Source organism: Halictus rubicundus, chromosome 15 (assembly GCF_050948215.1).
Source record: "Halictus rubicundus isolate RS-2024b chromosome 15, iyHalRubi1_principal, whole genome shotgun sequence".
Lineage (NCBI taxonomy): Eukaryota > Metazoa > Arthropoda > Insecta > Hymenoptera > Halictidae > Halictus > Halictus rubicundus.
Window position 1 is genome coordinate 1,368,514 of NC_135163.1, and position 19,629 is coordinate 1,388,142.

The window sequence follows — 19,629 nt, forward strand, 5'->3', positions numbered from 1 at the left end:
CTCGGGAACAGTGAACAATTTCAATTATCTGCACGGCGTAAAGAACGAGTGGAGCACACTTTTCCGGAAAAAGAACATCTGCGAAACCGGAAAATAGCTTCTGCCACCGTTGCTCAAAGCGAACCGGTGTAATGGAGGTCGAGAGAAATTGCAAATATTTAAATGCGCGCGGTTAGTCATCGAAAGTTACTTTTGTATCATGCGCGACGTATATTTAGCGGGCTAATAGAGATTTTCCCGTGTTTCCACGAATCATAGTGTCACCGAAAATATCACTAGAATAGTTATGTAACGAAGGGATGAGTCAATGCGTGCTAGCAGTCGTGATAATGTTTTGTTCAGTTCGAAAACATCGACTTGTCAGTCACAACACGTCTACTGTTATTTAATGGCGCTATAATTGTGCGCGGTTACGTAATATCGAATTGACCCGGGAACAATCGAGGAATAGTGTTGAACGTGTCCTTTGTGCATCAAAAATTCATGTCGCGTTATTATAATTATTTCGACCCATTGCACGCCGGCAATTCCGCTGAGACTGTATGTACACATTGAACATTGATAAACTCTTGATTTTGACGTACGTTTGCTTTTCGTTAGAACGCGTATACATAGTACATGCAGAAAAACATATAAAAAATGTACTTTTCGACATGGAAATGTCGAAAATTATTAAAAACAATTACACTGCTCACGACGTAATATTTGCATAGGAATTTAAAAGATTAGATTATTAGAGAAGATTCCTGCGGACGGGAGTGCTGGAGTTTAATTTTATTCGAAGCGGCGCGCGTGTCAGACGCCTAAGTAGAAACAGACACAGCGCCGGATATGATCAGACAGAGTGGGTCCGTCATGCAACATGTATTTCACTAGGCAGCAACGCATACGCTGCAAGAGGCGTGAAAAGACGATCTGTGCTCTCCAAATGATGCACTTAAATACCACAGTTGATTTCGCGGAGTTGCTTCCATGAAATGAAACCTCGTCAGTGCTCAAACCATACGCGTTTCTACATAATTCTGCTGAAACGAACCTAAACATATTTTGTTATTCTTTATAAACAATTCAAGAGCATCAAAAAGTATTAGGCATTAAAAAGAACAAAATAAATATTTATGAATATTTATTTATATTGCAGTCATTTATTAAAATAGTTTCTATTGCAACTTTTAATGAAAATTACTTTGCAGGCGTTGATTATATTTCTCTGGTACCTAACTACTTTCGATATTTCAATGCTACGAATAAATAGCGTGTGATATTAAGTGTAACAATGAAATTATTCGGCAATATTTGAAATGTGCACGTGTTTATGGTACAACCGTGGAGGAAGTAATTCTACATGCGAAAGTAAATCGAAAATATAGAGTAAAATTTTTTCATCCGAAGGTTCGTTTTCGAGAAAACTGAGTTCGAATCGAGTCTGACGCGTCTGATCACGACCAACCAATTCTACTTTCTGCATATATGTACATACTAAAGCACGCGAACCCGACGGATCTTTAAACTCGATTTTCTCGAGAACAAAGCCTCAAACGAAAAATATTTATTCCGTATTTTCGACACATTTTTTCACGTGGAATCACCCCCTTCACGGTTGTACCATCAGTACGAGGAAACCCTGTACATTGGATCTGGAGAAACTGCGAAATCGTAGCGAAATTTCGTTTCAAAGTGATAATTACACTACGGGTTGTATGCGTTTATGACAAAAATGAATAGGTGCAATTTGGCGCAGTAGACAAATTAAAAGAATTTGAGAACATTAATGTATTAGAGTCAGCTAATTAAAATTATAAAAAAAGAATGAAGCCTCTATTTGATTGAAGCTACGTAGAGTTGCAGAGAATAGACGCAACAAGATGGAAAGGTTAACTTCGATACGTTCAACAGCGAAACGTCTGTTCGTGATAATTTCGGAACAGGAGTGGATAACACGTGGAAAATTAGGCGAGTTTGAGCGACGCGCCCGTGGTTCCCGACGAGTTAAAGATCTCAAGGTTTCCGGGTCGAGAGCTGCGTTGCGCGGGTTATTTTTAAATGTTTTGTAAGCCGTGTTCGCGCTTCAGCGTGGCTTCGAAGGTCGGTTATTGACCACCGTCGACCTCCGAATTCCTATCCGAGCTTTCGAAATTCCGAGCGGGGCTAAAAATCCCGGCCGAAATCTCCTCTAATTGCTCCCGGTTTTCTCGCCTACGCTCAATTAATAGGTTAACGGAGGCATTCCAGCTACGTGGCAATATTACCCTCGAGTTTAATTTAATAACGAAAGGGTTTGCACTCGGTAATCGTTCCCGTTTTTCATCCGCGAGCTGCGCTTTCATTGTTGAAACTTTCAGTCGCTTCGACGGGCGATTCCGCGGACCGATATTTCACGACGAACTTGTCTCCTCATACGTGTCAATTAACGTTTCCATCCTATATAATGAATTTGTACTTTTTTGTCTAATTTTTCATCTGTCAGTAGAATTTTTCAATTTTGATTTTTCAGGATAATTTTTGTTACACCAAAGACTATTAGGATTAATATTTAACTAAATATTACGAAATATTAGGAGTAATATTTAACTGAATATTACTGAATATTGGGATTAACATTTAACTAAATATTCCTAAATATTAGGATTAATATTGGACTAAATATTAGGAGTAATATTTAACTGAATATTACCAAATATTAGGATTAATATTGGACTAAATATTACCAAATATTAGGATTAATATTGGACTAAATATTACTAAATATTAGGATTGATATTTAACTAAATATAACTGAATATTAGGATTAATATTTAGGTAGATATTACTAAATATTAGGATTAATATTTGAGTAAATATTACTAAATATTAGGATTAATATTTAACCCTCCGTGAACAATCTCGGTCGTTTGTCCGATCTCGGTCTCTTTCTAATATTTAGTTTCTCTTATTAATGCTTTAAACATTTGACATCGCCAACGATTATACATTAAAGTGATACTTCAATTAGTATTCCAGAATTTTTTCAGATTTTTTTTAAAACCTGAAACAGTAAAAAATTTAGTCATGCTCATAAACGAAATTGACACGATTTTGTCAACGACGTCTCTAACTTGCTGTAACGAAAATTCGGACGGAAAATTTGGACGGAAGGTGCAAAAAACGCGCTCGCTCACGGGGGTTAAATATTAATCCTCAACTGTCCGTTCTTTTCCTAACTTAACTTAACCCTCAGTAAAAAATCGATACAATGGTGACCATCCGTCGAAAAAATAAATAAGCGGCTTTGTTCCCTACTTTGGAAATTAAAATAAAATCCCAGGATTGAAAATGAATCGTTAAAAAAGGATTTACGGAATAGGAACACTGAGAAGTACACATAATAGCTGTTTCAATAAAGAAAGAAGAGAAGCGGGCCGTTCTATTGCTGCTTCACTATTATTGCAACGTAATTGTGAAGGTAAACAGTAAGAGCGTAAAGGAAATTACATTGAGCGCAATAATTTGTACGATAAATATTGGATCGTCGACTTCGTAAAAACTGTCTCGCTGCGCTCTTCCTCAAATAATTTGAATGGAAGAATAAACGCAATTTCAACCGAGCCTTGACAACAGCTTCTTGCTACTCTTCCTCCTGTGCTTTTGTCGCGCGGCGTCCGTGTCGGTGTCGCGGGGGGAAGGAGTGGAGGGGGGAGGGAGGAATCTGATAATCTTAGAAAACTTTTGCAATACTAAGGAACTCTTGAACAGTCTATTTTCACAAATTTTGGCGGATGTATTCCACGGTAGTAATGAAATTCCGACGGCAACTTCCGGAAATCCTATTCAGAGCGAATCTTTTAATATGAAAAAGGGACAGAAGATATTTAAACTTTGTCGATTATTAGCGTTTGCAAACCCGTTTTATTGGTGTACCTAGCAAACAATCGAACCGAAGGATTGTACACGCTATTGATCTTCTCTGATGAAAAAAGTCACGGTATTAACGAAAGGAGGAAGTTAATAGGGGCAACCGTAAAAAATAAAAAAAGTTTACCAAGTGGAAAATTAAATGTTCGTCGATATCCGCGAGAATAGCTGCGCGTTCTTCTATGCATCGAGCAAATTGCGCAACACTCGCAGTTTATTGATAATGATTCCGGAGCGTTCGTGCGCGCGGGTTCATTGCGGAACGGATAAAAAATATTTTATGGAATTTTTGCGATCGCTATAAAAACCGTGAAGAATTTACTGTCGCGACGAAACGGAACACTCGTGCAACCGCGTGGCAGAATCTTTATCTTTATCGAAAATATTCGCTCTAGATTTTCAAGGTTGTACGAATTCGGTTTCTAGCTTTGCTCGTAACTCTTTACAATACTAATTTATTGGGTTGTGCGGAAAGTTCGTGCCGTTTCTCTGTAGGTGGCATTAGGATAGATCTGAATATGTCGGAATGATTGGAAACAAATGGTATGTGCACATAATCTAAAAAGGTGATCTTTCAGGCATTTTTAGGAAAAGCTTTGATTAGGATACATTAATTTTTGTTAGTTTTATACGCTCTTAAATATGGAAGGAAACAAAGTGCATTATAGGCACTTGATGCTTTTTTCTTCCAAAAGCTGTTCGAGCTTGGTTGGGATGTACTACCCCATTCACCCTATTAACCAGACATTACACCCTCAGATTTTCACCTCTTTAGGTCAATACAAAATTCTCATAATGACAAAAACTTTAACTCTTTGGTCGACATAAAAAGTCATATTTAAAAGTTTTTCGTCGAAAAACGCAAGTTACGTGAAAGATGGAGAAAGATTATGGAACAAAATGGCGCTTATAATAAATCAATAAATGTATATCGAAATTTAAATGTACTGCGTTTGAGTTTCTCTTAAAAATCGGCACGAACTCTCCGGACAACCCAATATTAATCGTCCAAGTGGACGTTTTTTCTCAAACATACTCTTAAAAAATTAAAATGATATAATAGCTAAAAATTAGTATCAATGAAAGAATTGCCTTTTTAAGTACGCTTTAAATAAATTAGTCGTTGGGAATAAAATACAACAAAAATTCAGAGTGTAGACGGTTAAAAGAGAGGCCGGTAACAAAATGGACGGTAGAATTCCTCGCGGTCGAGTGGCCATTTTGAGACACTGCGCGTCGGTCGCGTCGCGTGATTTCGAAAGAGAGGAAATCGGTCGGATATCGTTTTAAAGCAGGGGACGAACCATGGAGGGAAGACTGTACGGCGAATCGAGAGTGGATGGGTCTGAACATTCAAGCAAAATTAAACAAGCCGCTAATTGTCTCTAAACAGAACAGAATGGTATCGCCGCGCCGCAAAGATCGACTCACTTCCGCAAACAGAGCCGCGACACTCTACGGGATATGCTCGGTTGAACGCCATTAAACGAATCCGCCGGAATTCCATCAGCGATTTCGCCGGTGTACGACGCGGGCTTCCTAATTCGAAGAAATTAGCAACCGACGCGCCGGCGTGGCATCGTTAGAGCTCCACCGGAAACCGCGGCCAGTTGCTAATTAATAAAACGGATTGGCAGGAGTCACCGTAGCACGCGCGCGTAGTCCTGGATTTATCATGAGACAATAACCGGGTAAACGTTTAAGCCAGAGAATTACGGTGTTCCGTTGGCGAAGCTCGGTCTTAATGCACGTCGTCGCTGAATAGCCCAGGATTTGCACGCTCATGCAACCGCGCGACTACAAAATCGAACCGACAAGCAACAGCTTCGCGTCGACGATTGCTACTACCTAATTGCTACCCGCGTAGACTTTTCTGCTCGTTCGTCCATTGTTTCCGCGGATAGAGCACGCTGCGTCGCAACGACACTCGTTGATTTCGTCGCCTTGCTTCTACTACGTTTTGTGACAAGCCACAGCGGGCCGGAATCGTCAAAACGCGGCCGAATGTCATATTTTCAACTTCATCATAAACTAATAAAATTTATGCCAATAGCTCCTTAAATGTACAGATTAAGTTTTATCGTGAACATAGATTGCTACAAGTCACCCATTATTTGTTTAGAGAAGCTGGAAACGAGTAAAAATCCAAGTTTTAGAATGATCGCATTTCTTCCGGAAATTATCGTTATACGCCTCATCATACGTTTCTATGAGTAATAATTCGAGCAAAACTAACCGAAATTCTGTTTTTCGTAATTTTTACATTAGATTCATATTCAGCGACCTGAAAAATATGGGAATGCTAATTTTGAAGGAAGTCCTACATTTTCTTGAATTAGACATCCGCCATTTTGTTTTTTGTAATTGTGACATTAGATTCATAATCAGCAACCCAAAAGCCCCCGGAGTACTGATTTTCAACTAAATTGGAGTAACTCTTCGATTTTTTATCACATTTTGACGAATCCAGCTATTGAAAGTTGTGAGTGCTTCTGTTTAGAGGTATTAACACTCGGACGGCGACGCCTGGGTCCGTTTGAACCCACCGCTGTAGACTCGATGCTCGGTATAGTTCGTTTTGTCTACGTTAGAGCGATGTCTAAGCTACTGCGTCTTTCATAAAAAATTGTTTACAGATTACCTAGTGAACTAATCTTTCTAACGTCTCAAAAAAGGGACTCAAACAGATCGGTTCAATTTTCGTTTTCAATTCAATATTCGCTTTTAAAGTGTGTGCGAATACTTTTTACACCCACCGTAGCTATTCTTGCTAACGCGGAGTAAATTCTGAATGTCTCATTTCGAACGTGCATTCCATTACTGGAATAATTCACCGTGCAGTTTCGAAATAATAAATATTTACTGCATGCAACTGCGTGTTACTCATGACTCGATGCAACATTTCAGCCTCTCAGCCTTCGGCCATTTTGGGCTACACTCGAGGAGGCTCGTGAAACTGTTTACGAAGCAAATCATTATTCCGATTCGCTCGATCGCGTCACGTCGCCCTGCATCAATGATTTCGTCGGCGACTTTATTCCGTGTGCTCGCGTCAAAGAGGCAGAGGGCTCGAATCTCGTCTCCGCGGTGGGATTAATCCGATTCGTGAAAATTAAGAATGCCGGGGCTGGCGAATTTATCGCCGGTCGTTGACTCCGGTTTACGAGCGTGCCACGGGGACGACACTGTGATTCCAACTCGGCAGTTCGACACCTTTTTTTCCTGGCCCTCGGGCCGCCCATTATAAATCCAACAATTACACCCGAGCCGCGCTCCACAGGCATCATCTCACTTTTATTCCTCTCGTATTATCAGCGCTAACAGGCTTAACACCGCCACCTTAAAAATAGCGGCAAGCGGCTCCGAGCGTTGCCTTCCTTCGCATTCAAGGTGTCTCGAAATTCTTGAACATATTCCCTGTCGAATTCAAAACTACAATCCTTGGATGCCGCGTACACTCCGGGACAAAAAGATAGCACATCACATATTTTTTCTCGTTTCAATACCATAAACTGAAGAAAATGAATATTTTAATATGTCAACATTTTTGGACATGTCCATATGTATAATGTACTGAGTATTATCCACAACATTTATGTCAACAGAATTGTAGGAACGAAAACGTAAATATTGTGGTCCGCAAACGGGACAAAATGGTAGCACAAGCTGCAGATTTTCGATTCTCAGTTGTGTAGAAGATTCTGAAGTGGATACATGCATTGTAGAACCTAATTGATGAAGTGTGTACGTCGTTTATTTGTGCTCAATCGATAAAAAGAACATAGTACAGTGTTAGAAATGGGTCGTGGAAAAAGATTAAATGAATGTGAAATACATACAATATTGAAGTTAAAGGAAGAACAATATTCAGTTAGAAAAATGTCAAAAGTTGTAAATAGAAGCCGAAAAGTAATTATAAACTTATTAAAAAATCCTGAACAATACGGATAAAAGAAGAGTTCCCGGCGTCCACAAAGGTTAACTGCTCCTGAAAAACGTGCAATATTAAGTACAGCATCAAATTCAAAATGTACGTCGGGTTTTACAAAAATGCAAGCATTTAATGCGAAGGAAATTGCAGAAGAAACCTTGGTTAAAGGAGTGTAAGCGCTCCGCTTACAATTTGCCGAAAAGCTTATAAATGTGGGGACAAAGTGGCGAAGAATTATATTTACTGATGAAAAAAGATTCAATTTGGATGGACCAGACGGCCTAGGTTATTATTATCACGATTTAAGAAAGGAACAGCAATTTTTAAACCGTCGCCAAATGGGAGGCCGTAGCATAATGATTTGGGCCGATATTGGACACCGGGCTAAAACAGAAATCAAATTTATAAAAGAACGAATGAATAGCGAATTGTATATTGAAATGATAAACGAACAATTAAACACATATGCTGTAAGAATTGCTGGAAATAAATACATATTACAACAAGATAATGCCGTAGTCCACACGGCAAAAGTAGTGAAGAAATACTTTTCTTCGAAGAGTATTCGTGTTTTATATTGGCCGACAAGATCCCCAACGTCAACATTATCGAAAATTGTTGGGGACATCTTGCCAGAACCAATTTCAAAATATTAATGTTTTAAAACAATGTATTCTGGACGAGTGGGAGAATATTAGCCAAAAAAGTATTAAATAAATGTATAAATCTTTACCAAACAGAATGATTGAAGTCATTAGATGTAAAGGAAGTTCTACAAAATATTGAGGATTGATTTTTATTAAATAATTGTTTTATATTTCAAGTTTTTCGTTAAGTGTGCTATCTATTTTGTCCCGTTTGCGGACCACAATATTTACGTTTTCGTTTCTAGAATTGTGATGACGTAAATGTTGTGGATGATACTCAGTACATTATACTTATGGACATGTCCAAAAATGTTGACATATTAAAATATTCATTTTCTTCAGTTTATGGTATTCAAACGAGAAAAAATATGTGATGTGCTATCTTTTTGTTCCGAAGTGTATTTTTACGATTAGACTACGGATTTGATGCCTTTATGACCACAATTTAAAACGGTAAAGGGATTAAAAGAATTTAAGAACATAAATGTATTACTCCTGTTGAAATTATCAAAGAAAGAACCACAATTTTATATAACTCCTGTTTCTTACAATTGTAGTAGTAGTAGTAGTACTGTTATGCGAGACTACCGGACTTATCTATTCTCTATAGATAAGTCAGACAAATAGATGAGTCAGAACTCACGGGCTTTCTCATCTACTAGACTAAGGCAAAATTACTCACCGGTACAGAGATTTCATGTTAAAGTCCAACCCTGCGAAAACTCCGACCTCCACGTCATTCCCTATCTCTAAGGGCTAGTGTCATCCATCCCCACCAAACTTCCATAGTTGTACTCTTATATAAGGCCCTGCGAAAGGGCGCGGAGACAGACAGAGAAGAAGTTACAAGTAGCCCGTCAGTCGACTCGTTTGTTACAAAGTTATTCGTCGTGTACAAAATCGCTTGTATTCTTGCTTGGCGACCTATTCCCAAATAAACCTAAGTTGTGCTGGAAGAGTTTGGAGTTTATTCGAGGATACTCTTCATCTACCCCTTCCTGCGGCATAACAGTACTTTATTTTGTTCCCCTCAGGGTTACAATTCAAATTCACATAGCCTCCTCCTTCCTTTCTCACACTCTCGCTGACTGTTTCTTACAATTGATGCAGACCATTTTTATTTCGCATAAATATCCGCATATCTGTTTATGATTACATACAGGGTGTCCCAAAAATGTTGTACTTTCTTGAAAGGGCTGATTCCTGAAGTCATTTCAAGTACCTTTTTTCTTTGCGCAAATGTTCTCCGCAGTTTTATTAAGGAGGTATTAGCCAAAAACACAGACCAATCGGAGCGCGGCTACAGCGGACGAATTCCGTCTCGGCCAATGCCAACGCCAAAGCCACGGTCAGCGGGACTTTGTCGTCAAGGAGGAATCCGATTGGTCTGTGTTCTTCGTTAACATCTCCTAAACAAAGCCGCGGAGAACATTTTCGCAAAGGAAAAAATTACTTCAAATTGCCTCGGTAATCACCTCTTTCAAGAATGTACAACATTTTTGGGACACCCTGTATACTTCTCCTCGCCAAGATAATCGTTTTCATAGCTTCGCCCATAAAATCATCTTTCAATGAAGACAGAGCGAGGGGAGGAGAATTTATAATGTTTTTTGCCTCCGTCGACGATACCCGTATCGTGATTTATTGGATGCGATGTGTATAATCGGGTCGAGTTCATAACGAACACGAATTAAGCTGTCAATGGTTAGATTTACAGAAGAATTGTTACACAACCGTAGGCGAATCAATATTTTCGCCATTAATCGTCACGGTTTTGCAGGAACACGTATCGCTGACACGAATGTACACACGCATTCGTTGTTAATAACAGTAGATCGAAAGGTATATTATGCACTCATACGATTTTGAAGATGCTTTTGGATTATTCTATATTTTCTATAGCAAATATTCGAACGATAAATTGTCTGCTGTCTTGAATCGTTCTTTTCTTACTAAAAGTTTGCTTTTTGTCCATTTCAGTAATTTTGAAATAAAGCTGGTATTAACTCTTTACCCTTGAATGGCGACTTTAAGGGGGGAATCTTGTGTAGAATGAAATTTTTCAGAATTTTTGTTTTGTTTAAATTACGTTATTTTCAAAATAAAGTGAACGATTGAATTGGGCGGAGCGGCTCACGTAATCGGGCTCTTGTCGAAAAGGCTCGTGCTTTTCGAAAAGAAGACAAAACGGCTGAAGCACAACTTTTTCAGGAAGAGGAAGATCTGTTCTTTGGCCCTGAAATCGCAGATTAGCAAAAGACCGCGGCGAGTTAAAATGAATTAAGATTTTTCACGACATTCAAACACGTAACGTGATTTTCACGTTACTCGAACTTTAAACGCATTTTTCTCGAAACGCAAAATTTCCCACGCCGTGCAACGTAGCTCAAAATCTGATGACTCGATTTTTATGAAACTTGGTATATATATTCTAGGAATAATTGGCCACAACATGACTAACTCCGATTTTTTAATTTTTTATTTAGAACATTGTTATTAACAGAAAATTCGTTTTTTCAAAACTTCGCCATTTTTGCAATTTTGCAAATTTTAATAAAAGAAGAATGTCATGTTGTGCGTATATCCATAAACTAACGATTCCATTTTGATTTTTTTGTTTCAGATCATTTTTGTGCACTGTACGTTGCACGGCGCATTTCCAGGATGCCATTTTCAAGCCGCCATTGCACCATTGATATTAACGATTGAAATTTATAAAAAATATTTTCGTTTACATTATAACGTTAATAAATGATACCTCAAATTTTAAATCAATCTACGCATTACATTAAAAAAAAAAATTCTTGAAAAACAGTCCATTTACAGAAGGTTCCCCGTTAAGACGCCACTAAAAATTAATAAATTCTTATCAATTTATGAAAATAGCTCGAAGAGCAAAAAGTTGAATTTTATTGATTTTATTTTTATTATATTTCTTCGTTACTTAAATAGTTAACGGTTAGTTAAATTGTATTGTTACAAAAATGTTCTTCAGTTCCTTCCGCGAACGATACATTCGAACTTTCGTTTAATTAAATCGAACTGCAAACTATGATCAAAGTAGAAACATCTTGTTCATTGACGCTCTCAGGGGACTATGTGTACATTTGATAAAAAATCGGGAAATCTCCGGTGCAAAGCGCTGCCTCGCTCGGTTCACAATTTCGCCCCCAATATTTCTGCTCCTGTATTCGGTCCGCATCCGAGCCCACCCGTTGAATACCGGGGGCAGATAGGAGTAAATAAACGAGCGAATTTATGATAGTAAATTTCCTCTTTCGCTGGTAAACATATCTATAAATTATCGGAGATCTCCGCCACGGAGTGATAGGTGTGCTCCAGGGGCTTCTTTTACAAGAAAATCGATCGGAAACGAATTATCGAAAGCAACCCGCTTTGGAACATACACTTGCTATTTACGATTTTGTGAGACATGTTGAATCTAAATGTGTCGGCCAAAACTAAAATTGAAGACTCTACACCGTGCGGAAAAATTGATCACAAGATACGAATATCTGACTTCAATTTATACCGATCTATAAAGTGTGATACATTAGGATGTCGTAGAAAATAGTACCTTGGCTTACAATTTTATATTATTATTTATATATTATTGCATAATATTCATTCATTAATCGAAATCAAACTATTTTAGAGCCACCCTACACAAAATATTTGAACAATAAAATGACTAATAATTCAACTATTATTTTTTTAAATAATTTAACAACCTCTATTTTATTCCTACATAAATCTATGTGTCTTCTTTTTGTAAAGATTTATAATGGACATGAAATTGAAACAAAGAAAAATTGTTATTATTGTGCATCTTGTAACTTATGATTTCCCTGTACAGGGTGTAAAGAAATGTCTGGGTCTCGACTGCCATAGGCGTATTCTACATCTTCGGATCGACGAAGATCTGTAAAAAAAAGTCGCAAAATTGTCCTTGACCTTGAATTTCACGGTCAGATTTTCTTTTTATTGACATGACACGTAGAATACAATGGAATAAAAAAAATTTGACCGCGAAATACAAGGTCAAGGATATTTCTTTACACCCTATACATGTTTTACGAAATTTAAAAATGACTTTGTGTTAGACGTTCAAGCATTATTTCTCTGATTGTAACTTCCGGATTAGTATCGTTCAATCCATACGGGCTTGTCGAATTCGATTGCTTATCGAAGTTCGATGGTACTCAAGAATGATCTCAATCTTCATAAATCATTATGAGGAACGCGACAGGAGATTAGTACTGTTGCATGAACCGATGTCCAAAATTGGTAACATGGTAACATGTGTCCACGTACGTAATGCTTATTACATACATATGTACATACGTATTATGCGTAACAGTTACGGTACCAGGGTGGTCTGTACTTAACAAGTGTATACACGCCTACACGAAACAATGCTTCGCATATACATACACGGCGCAACCGCAACGAAGATAATCCTGCGTGAACAACTAAATTAATTAATAAAACCAGTTTTCATTCCATAAGGCTCGATAGCCCCAACTCTTTGTCGGAAATTAATTCTACTTTCACTCGAATCAAATCGAACGAATCTTATTATTATCGGTTCTATTTACATTTACAAAACCGCTACATACTTTGTGTTCAACAATCATTTTGTTCTGTGTCAGAAATTTTGCGTTAATATTAATACAATTGCGCGTTACTTCTGCGCTAATATTTCTTTAATTCTACGTTCACATGCGCAATTACTGACCCCACTCAATATTCAGTACTCTGCGTGATTTTCCATAGCCAGTAATTCGATTGTTACATTTGCATGAGTTTCTTCGTCATTTAATTTGCAATATAATCACCGATAATCGCATGCTCATCTCGTGATACAACTATTTTTCCTTTCGCAGGCTATATCGGAAAATGATGATATGAATCGGTCAACATTTACACGATGCTCTATAATCATCGATCATTTGTTCGATGCGAATGGTACCGTCTAAATAAACAATGTATGCATTTGCATCGCAACACAGTCCAACGATCCATTCATAGCATTGTCCGCGCATACATGGCGACACATCCGGTTTCCTAATGAACGTGGAAGATCGCGGACGTCATATTGGCAACCGATAAAAAAATAATTTAGAACTTTTCCGTGCGATTCATTTCCTTCTACCGCGATCACCTTGATACTGCATATGTATCAAAACAAACAGCATAAAATAAATATACTAATTTTATATATACAATAGGAAGGGACCCAATTATCGTGGGGGGTGCCCATTACTGTGCCTATATTAATTACACTTATTTTTAAAGCATAATGAATATTAAAAAATAGACATTAAATTTTTTTCATTAAATCGGTTATATATCTCTTTTTTAATATTCATTATACTTTAAAAGTAAGTATAATTAATATAGACACAGTACTTGGGGCGTAAGAAATAATATAAAATAAATATGTCAGTTTTAAATATATTATACAGGGTGTCCCAAAAGTTGTTTCAATTTCGTTGAAGAGGGTGATCCCTGAGGTCATTTGAAATAATTTTCTCTTTCTTGTGGAAATCTTCTCTGCGGCTTTGTTAAGAAATTATTAACGAAAAAACACGGGCCAATCAGCGCGCGGCTGCAGGGGACGGATTCCGGCTCGGCCAATGCCAACGCTTCGCTCAGTGGGACTCTGACGCCAAGATTGACAAAACCGCGGAGAACATTTTCGCAAAGGAAAAAGTTACTTCAAATGAGTTCAGGAATCACCCCTTTCAAAGAATTACAAAATTTTTGGGACATAAAAATACGTTTTAAAATAAATATTAAAATACGTACATGTAATAAAAGAACAACATAAAATAAACGCATTGATTTTAAATGTGCAATAAATACGCTTAATAAGGAACAACGTGAAGTAAATATAGATATTCGCTTTAAACTTATACAGCATACAACACATTGATAAATTTTAATACTTCATGTTGAAACAATCGAATATTATATTACTCGAAACCTTATCATGTTTCTCCATAAATACAGAAAGTTTGGCAGTATGATGAAAAACGCTTTTTGTGGGTACACGCGATTTCATACATGTGTACGTAATGCGCACACTCGTGAAAAGAAAACGGAGATAAAAAATCGTTCCATATCATATTTACTTCCGAACGGTTAAATGATCGTTGCTAGAATTAATATACACCATAATCCATAATTTCTGACCAGCGTGTGACTCACTATATCGTCTACAGAGCGAACGGGAAAGGGGAAGGAAAACTATGGCCACTCGAACAGCATGAGACACCGAAAATACTTTGAGTTATTGTGCGACTATGTAGCCACTTCCGGCTGACTTCTAATTGTATCGCGCATTGTCTCCGTGGTGCTGCAATTCTCGAAGAATGCGAACTGAAAGAGAGCGAGAGAGAGAGAGAGAGAGAGAGATAGAGAGAGAGACATACAGGCAAGCTTGTTGATACGGTTTCTTGGCACTTGTTCTAATAGGTTCTATACCAACATCGAAATTTCTAAACGTAGTACCTTTTACTATAACTTACGTCTGCTCCGTCTCAACACACAAGCCAGTTGCAACGTCTGTCGAGATCTTCTCGATTATAACACAGGAAACATTTTATTTTCACGAGCTCCTTGACAGTAAAACTGCAGATCGAATTGAAATACGCCATGATCCATTTTAGATGACAAAAATGATATTCTGATAAATTTGGAGTGCTGATAAATTTATTCCACAAATTAGGGTAAGGGACCCAATTACTGTGGGGGTACCAATTACTATACCTATAATATTGTAATTATACTTATTTTTAAAGCATAATGATTATTTAAAAAGAGATAGATAACATATATATTCGCTGATTTTAATGAAAAAATTTAATATCTCTTTTTTAATATGCATTATGCTTTAAAAATAAGTACAATTAATATAAGCACGGTAATTGTTACCCCCACAATAATTGGGTCCCTTACCCTACGTAATATTATGTATATGTACATGAGGTATGTCTTATTTTGTTGTCAAGACTCGAGCCAGAATGGCTTCCGGTCTTCAAAACAAAACAAAATGGAATATTTTCTAACATTAATATTTTCTAATTTTCTAGTATTACCTGAAGCCAATAAAAGGGTTTTTGGGCCCTCTGGAGGTTAAATATGTACTCCAGCGACTTTTATAATGAGTTAATAAATTGTTTACGCTAAAACTGTCTTAATCTTCATTGATAGTCACATACGTTCGAACTCGAACGTGCTTAAAAATAATAATTTCAGGTTTTTTGAGATACACTACGTTCTAAAATGGAGCGCAGAAAAATGACTGTAACAGTTCACAAGCCACTTGGTCTGCATCAAAGTACCAATAAGACATTGTTTACGAGACCCTTTGAAAGGTACCTTCGATAGTGGGGAGACAATGAAGGGAGTTTTAAAAAAATCCTCGAACGTTGAAAAGCCCGCGGGGATTTTAGATGCTCTAAAAACCGTGGGATCGTTTCGAAGGTTTTTAAAGACTCTAAAACCTGTAGGGCCTCTCGCAGGGTTTTGAAAGACTCTGGAAAGCTGCGAGAGCTCTCGCAGGGACTTTAATACGATAGAAACTCGCAGAAAAGATTTGAACAAAAAGCTTCAAGATCTTCGGAAAAATTGTAGTCTATCGCCAACCAGAAACTGTTAAACTTCGTTGGTAGATCCGTAATTAACAGTCCGTATGCCTAATCGATGACCAACGGTTCACAGGGTTGAACTATGTTCATCGGCAAGACACGAGAAACGGCTCAAAATTGCAATCAAGCATGCAGGACAGTTAAAGAACGATTTTGATCGTAATCGTTTGTCTATAGTCAACAAATTTCTCAATGGTAACACGTTATTTATATACCCGGGCGTTGCACATGCCAGCCCATCACTCCACGTGTATATAATCGCGTCACATAAATTCGATGCTTCCGCGGAGATGCGTATTTGTGTACATAGATTCGGATACCGGTGATCCAGATACACTCTCGCGGACAGTAATCGTTCAAATCATAAATGTCAAAACTTGACCGTCGAACGACCTGGTTTCAACTAACCGAGCAATACACCGATACGTTTGAAATTAAAAACAAATATTCGACAGTTTAATAATAACCGAGTTTTCTACGTGATCTAAAAATTGATCTTAACGTCAAAATTCAGAATTATGAGGGATAATTTTTTTTTTCCAGAAGAATTTCAGAACGTCGTCAGATCTTTAGATTTATTCAAAAATTCCATTACTTGCGATCGAAGTAGAAAATTGTTGTTTCGTATAAAGATCCGCGGTTCAGTCAAAATCTTTCCCATTCTCAAACAAAACGGAATTTCACCGGTTGTCATACCGACAACCAGTTTTTGGTAATTGCAACTGTTGCTTTGGTATTGTCGAACTACCGAATTATATTAAATTAAAATTGTCTACCGATCGACAACAAATTTCGAACAAACGCACGAAAATGAACAACAAATTTCGCGAGCACACAGGAGTGCGAATACACTGGTAACTTGCGACAATTTTTTGCGAGAGCAACTTGCAGAAGCGTGTACACTTGTTTGCAAATATCGTTTGCACATTGTTTCGCACTCTGAGAGGAATTGTCACAAGCGAGTTAACTTGTTGGTCGCCATCTCAGAGGAGTTTATGTCGCAAGTGGCTTGCTGGTGTATTGGCACCTTAAGGAGCATTACCGGAAGAAATACCTTGAAGATATCCGTCAGAAAGGAGAACACGTCGACCTGTAGTAACAGATCCCTGGCGGTCCACGCGCTGCTCCGTAAGCGGTGAGCGTGCACGCGTCAACAGCGTTCGGCTCGACAGCTCTTTCTCTCTCTCTCTCTCTCTCGATCTGTCAGGATACGTGGCGAATCGATCGAAATCGGGGATACGAGATAGATCCCCGTCGTTCGTATGAATCGTACCGGGCGTCGAGTTTCGCGTCCGTTTCCCGTGAGCGTCCAGCGGTCAACTTCCGGTTCCAACTTCACGGTTGCGTGCCGGTGTCATCGATCCGCCATAAATCGCCGCTGGATCCCGACGATCGGTCCCGCACACGCCGCAAATCAAACGGCTATCGGATACGACTGGACCGAAAACTATGAACGATGCTACCGGCGGCTAGCACGAAGAACGTCGTGTGCTGTTATCCTTTGGAACGGAACGGTGAAACAAAAAGAATCATAGGAAAAATCGAGGATCGAACACCTGACCAAGGGCCCCCACAGTCAATGAGTTTACACCTGCGGAGAACACGTTGGGAGAACCCTTTTTCACATGCACACACGCCCGCGAGGTTACACACAACCACCAAACAGGACGACCACGACGACGAGGAGGATCGCGAGCAACAACGACGACGACGACGACGAAGGCGACGGTGGCGGTACGAACGACCACGAGCCACCACCACCTCCTCCACCACCTCCACCACCACCACCACCACCCACCACCACGACGACGACGGCGACGTTGACGAGCGCGAGGTCGCTGGGAGACTGGACGACACGCGACGGACCCCGAGTCACCATCGACGATGAGTCGAGTCGCTCTGACGAGGATCCTAGGGCCGTCAGGCTACCCGTCAGGGGGTGGCGGCGCCGGGACGCCCGGGTGGGGATACCGTCGAGAGAGAGAACGAGAGAGCCGAGAGAGTGGGACGTTAGGCGGCGGCAGTTTGTCGGCGCGGCGAGAGAGGGGAACGCGGATAGAGGAGGGGAAGGGACGACGGCGTCGGCGTCGACGTCGGCGTCGCTTCTTCGCCGAGGGCGTGGTCCTGATCGCCGACACTCTTTCGCGGGCCTCGAGACAGACACCGTATCCACGATACCACTGTTCCCAGCGACCCTCGATGTCCGCAGATCACTCTCATTTTTCTATCTGCTCCCTCTCGAACGGGATTCTTTAGCACCTGGAACCGGTCAAGTCGACTTGCTAGCTTTCGACTTTGTTTTCTTGCGGTTGGATTTTCGAGTTGTCATTTGCTGAGCCACATAGCTAGGTAACAGAGGGTGTCGATCCGGTGATACCGTCAGAACGGTAAGTCGGAAGTGTGGAGTAAGATTTCTTTAAATCGAACCGTGGGTTTTGAGAAAATTGGGTTCGGGAGTTCGCCAGGCTCTCTTGTGTTGGTGTTCATTGGGTTGCAACTTGCAACGTTTTAACGATTTAGTCGTGACTCATTGGAAATGTACGTACAGTGACTCCCACTAATATTTGGACGCTTTTAAAAATCGCATAACTTTGCCGATATTGGACTATACTGCTTGAATTTTTTTGAGAAGACAATTGAACAATTGGATCGCTACATAACGTGAAAAAAATGTTTGGTTAGAATTGCAATTGGTCGAATTAAGATAATATATAACGATTATTTTTCAAATAATTTATTTCGATAATGCCCAAACCTGCCACGATAATACTGTTCCCAGCGACAATGTCCTCGGAGCACTCTGATCTCTATCTGCTACCTTTCGACCGGTTTTTCGTCAATGTTTAGCACCGATTAGAACGGACACGCGTTTCTTGCGGTTGTTGCGTCGCGTCGACTTCATTCTCTATAGTACATACTTTTGATTCTATGTAGTACGTACAGGAACACACAGCACTAGGTAGTAGTGGGTGACTACCTGCCTATCGCGAAATAATGACCCGGTATTGTAATGATTCTTCCGTATGTACGGGACTTGAAAAATGGCCAATATTTGCCTGCCCCGCGTTAGTATTTGTTTGTGCGTCTCGCTAAATTTATTTCTATTGTGTACACTCGGAAACAGTTTGGTGGGGACAGCAGTGTACGTAAATATTTCACAGTACATATTTCATTTTGAACTCTTTCCATAATCTCTGTACGACGACATTTTCATTGGACATATTTCTGCTATTCTGGTCTTTCGAATAATGTAAAAGTATCGCGATTCACAGACGTGCTGCAATTTTTGTTTGCTCTGCTTTCGTAATCCATATTAATGTGTTTTCAGCTGAAGTCAGCTGCAACGGTTTGCAACCGTTTAATCTGTTGCAATTTCGGTTAAACTTCACCTTGGCAACGCAGAAATTTTTAACTTTTTTTTATATAATCCTGTAGATTCTTTTCGAGAAAATGCCAAAAAGCGAAATTTTAATGTTAGGAATTCTACTCGCAATGGTCGTGGAAA

General features: G+C 39.2%; 1 protein-coding gene across 1 annotated transcript in view; it reads right to left on the reverse strand.

The window, feature by feature from the left end:
• Ptp36e (protein tyrosine phosphatase 36E) overlaps nucleotides 1-17,317 on the reverse strand; it is a 172,771-nt gene extending 155,454 nt beyond the window's left edge. Inside the window, exon 1 of the mRNA XM_076801020.1 lies at nucleotides 17,179-17,317. The gene's annotated coding sequence lies outside the window, so the exon portion shown is untranslated. The remainder of the gene's footprint in view (nucleotides 1-17,178) is intronic.
• Nucleotides 17,318-19,629: the final 2,312 nt, after the last annotated feature.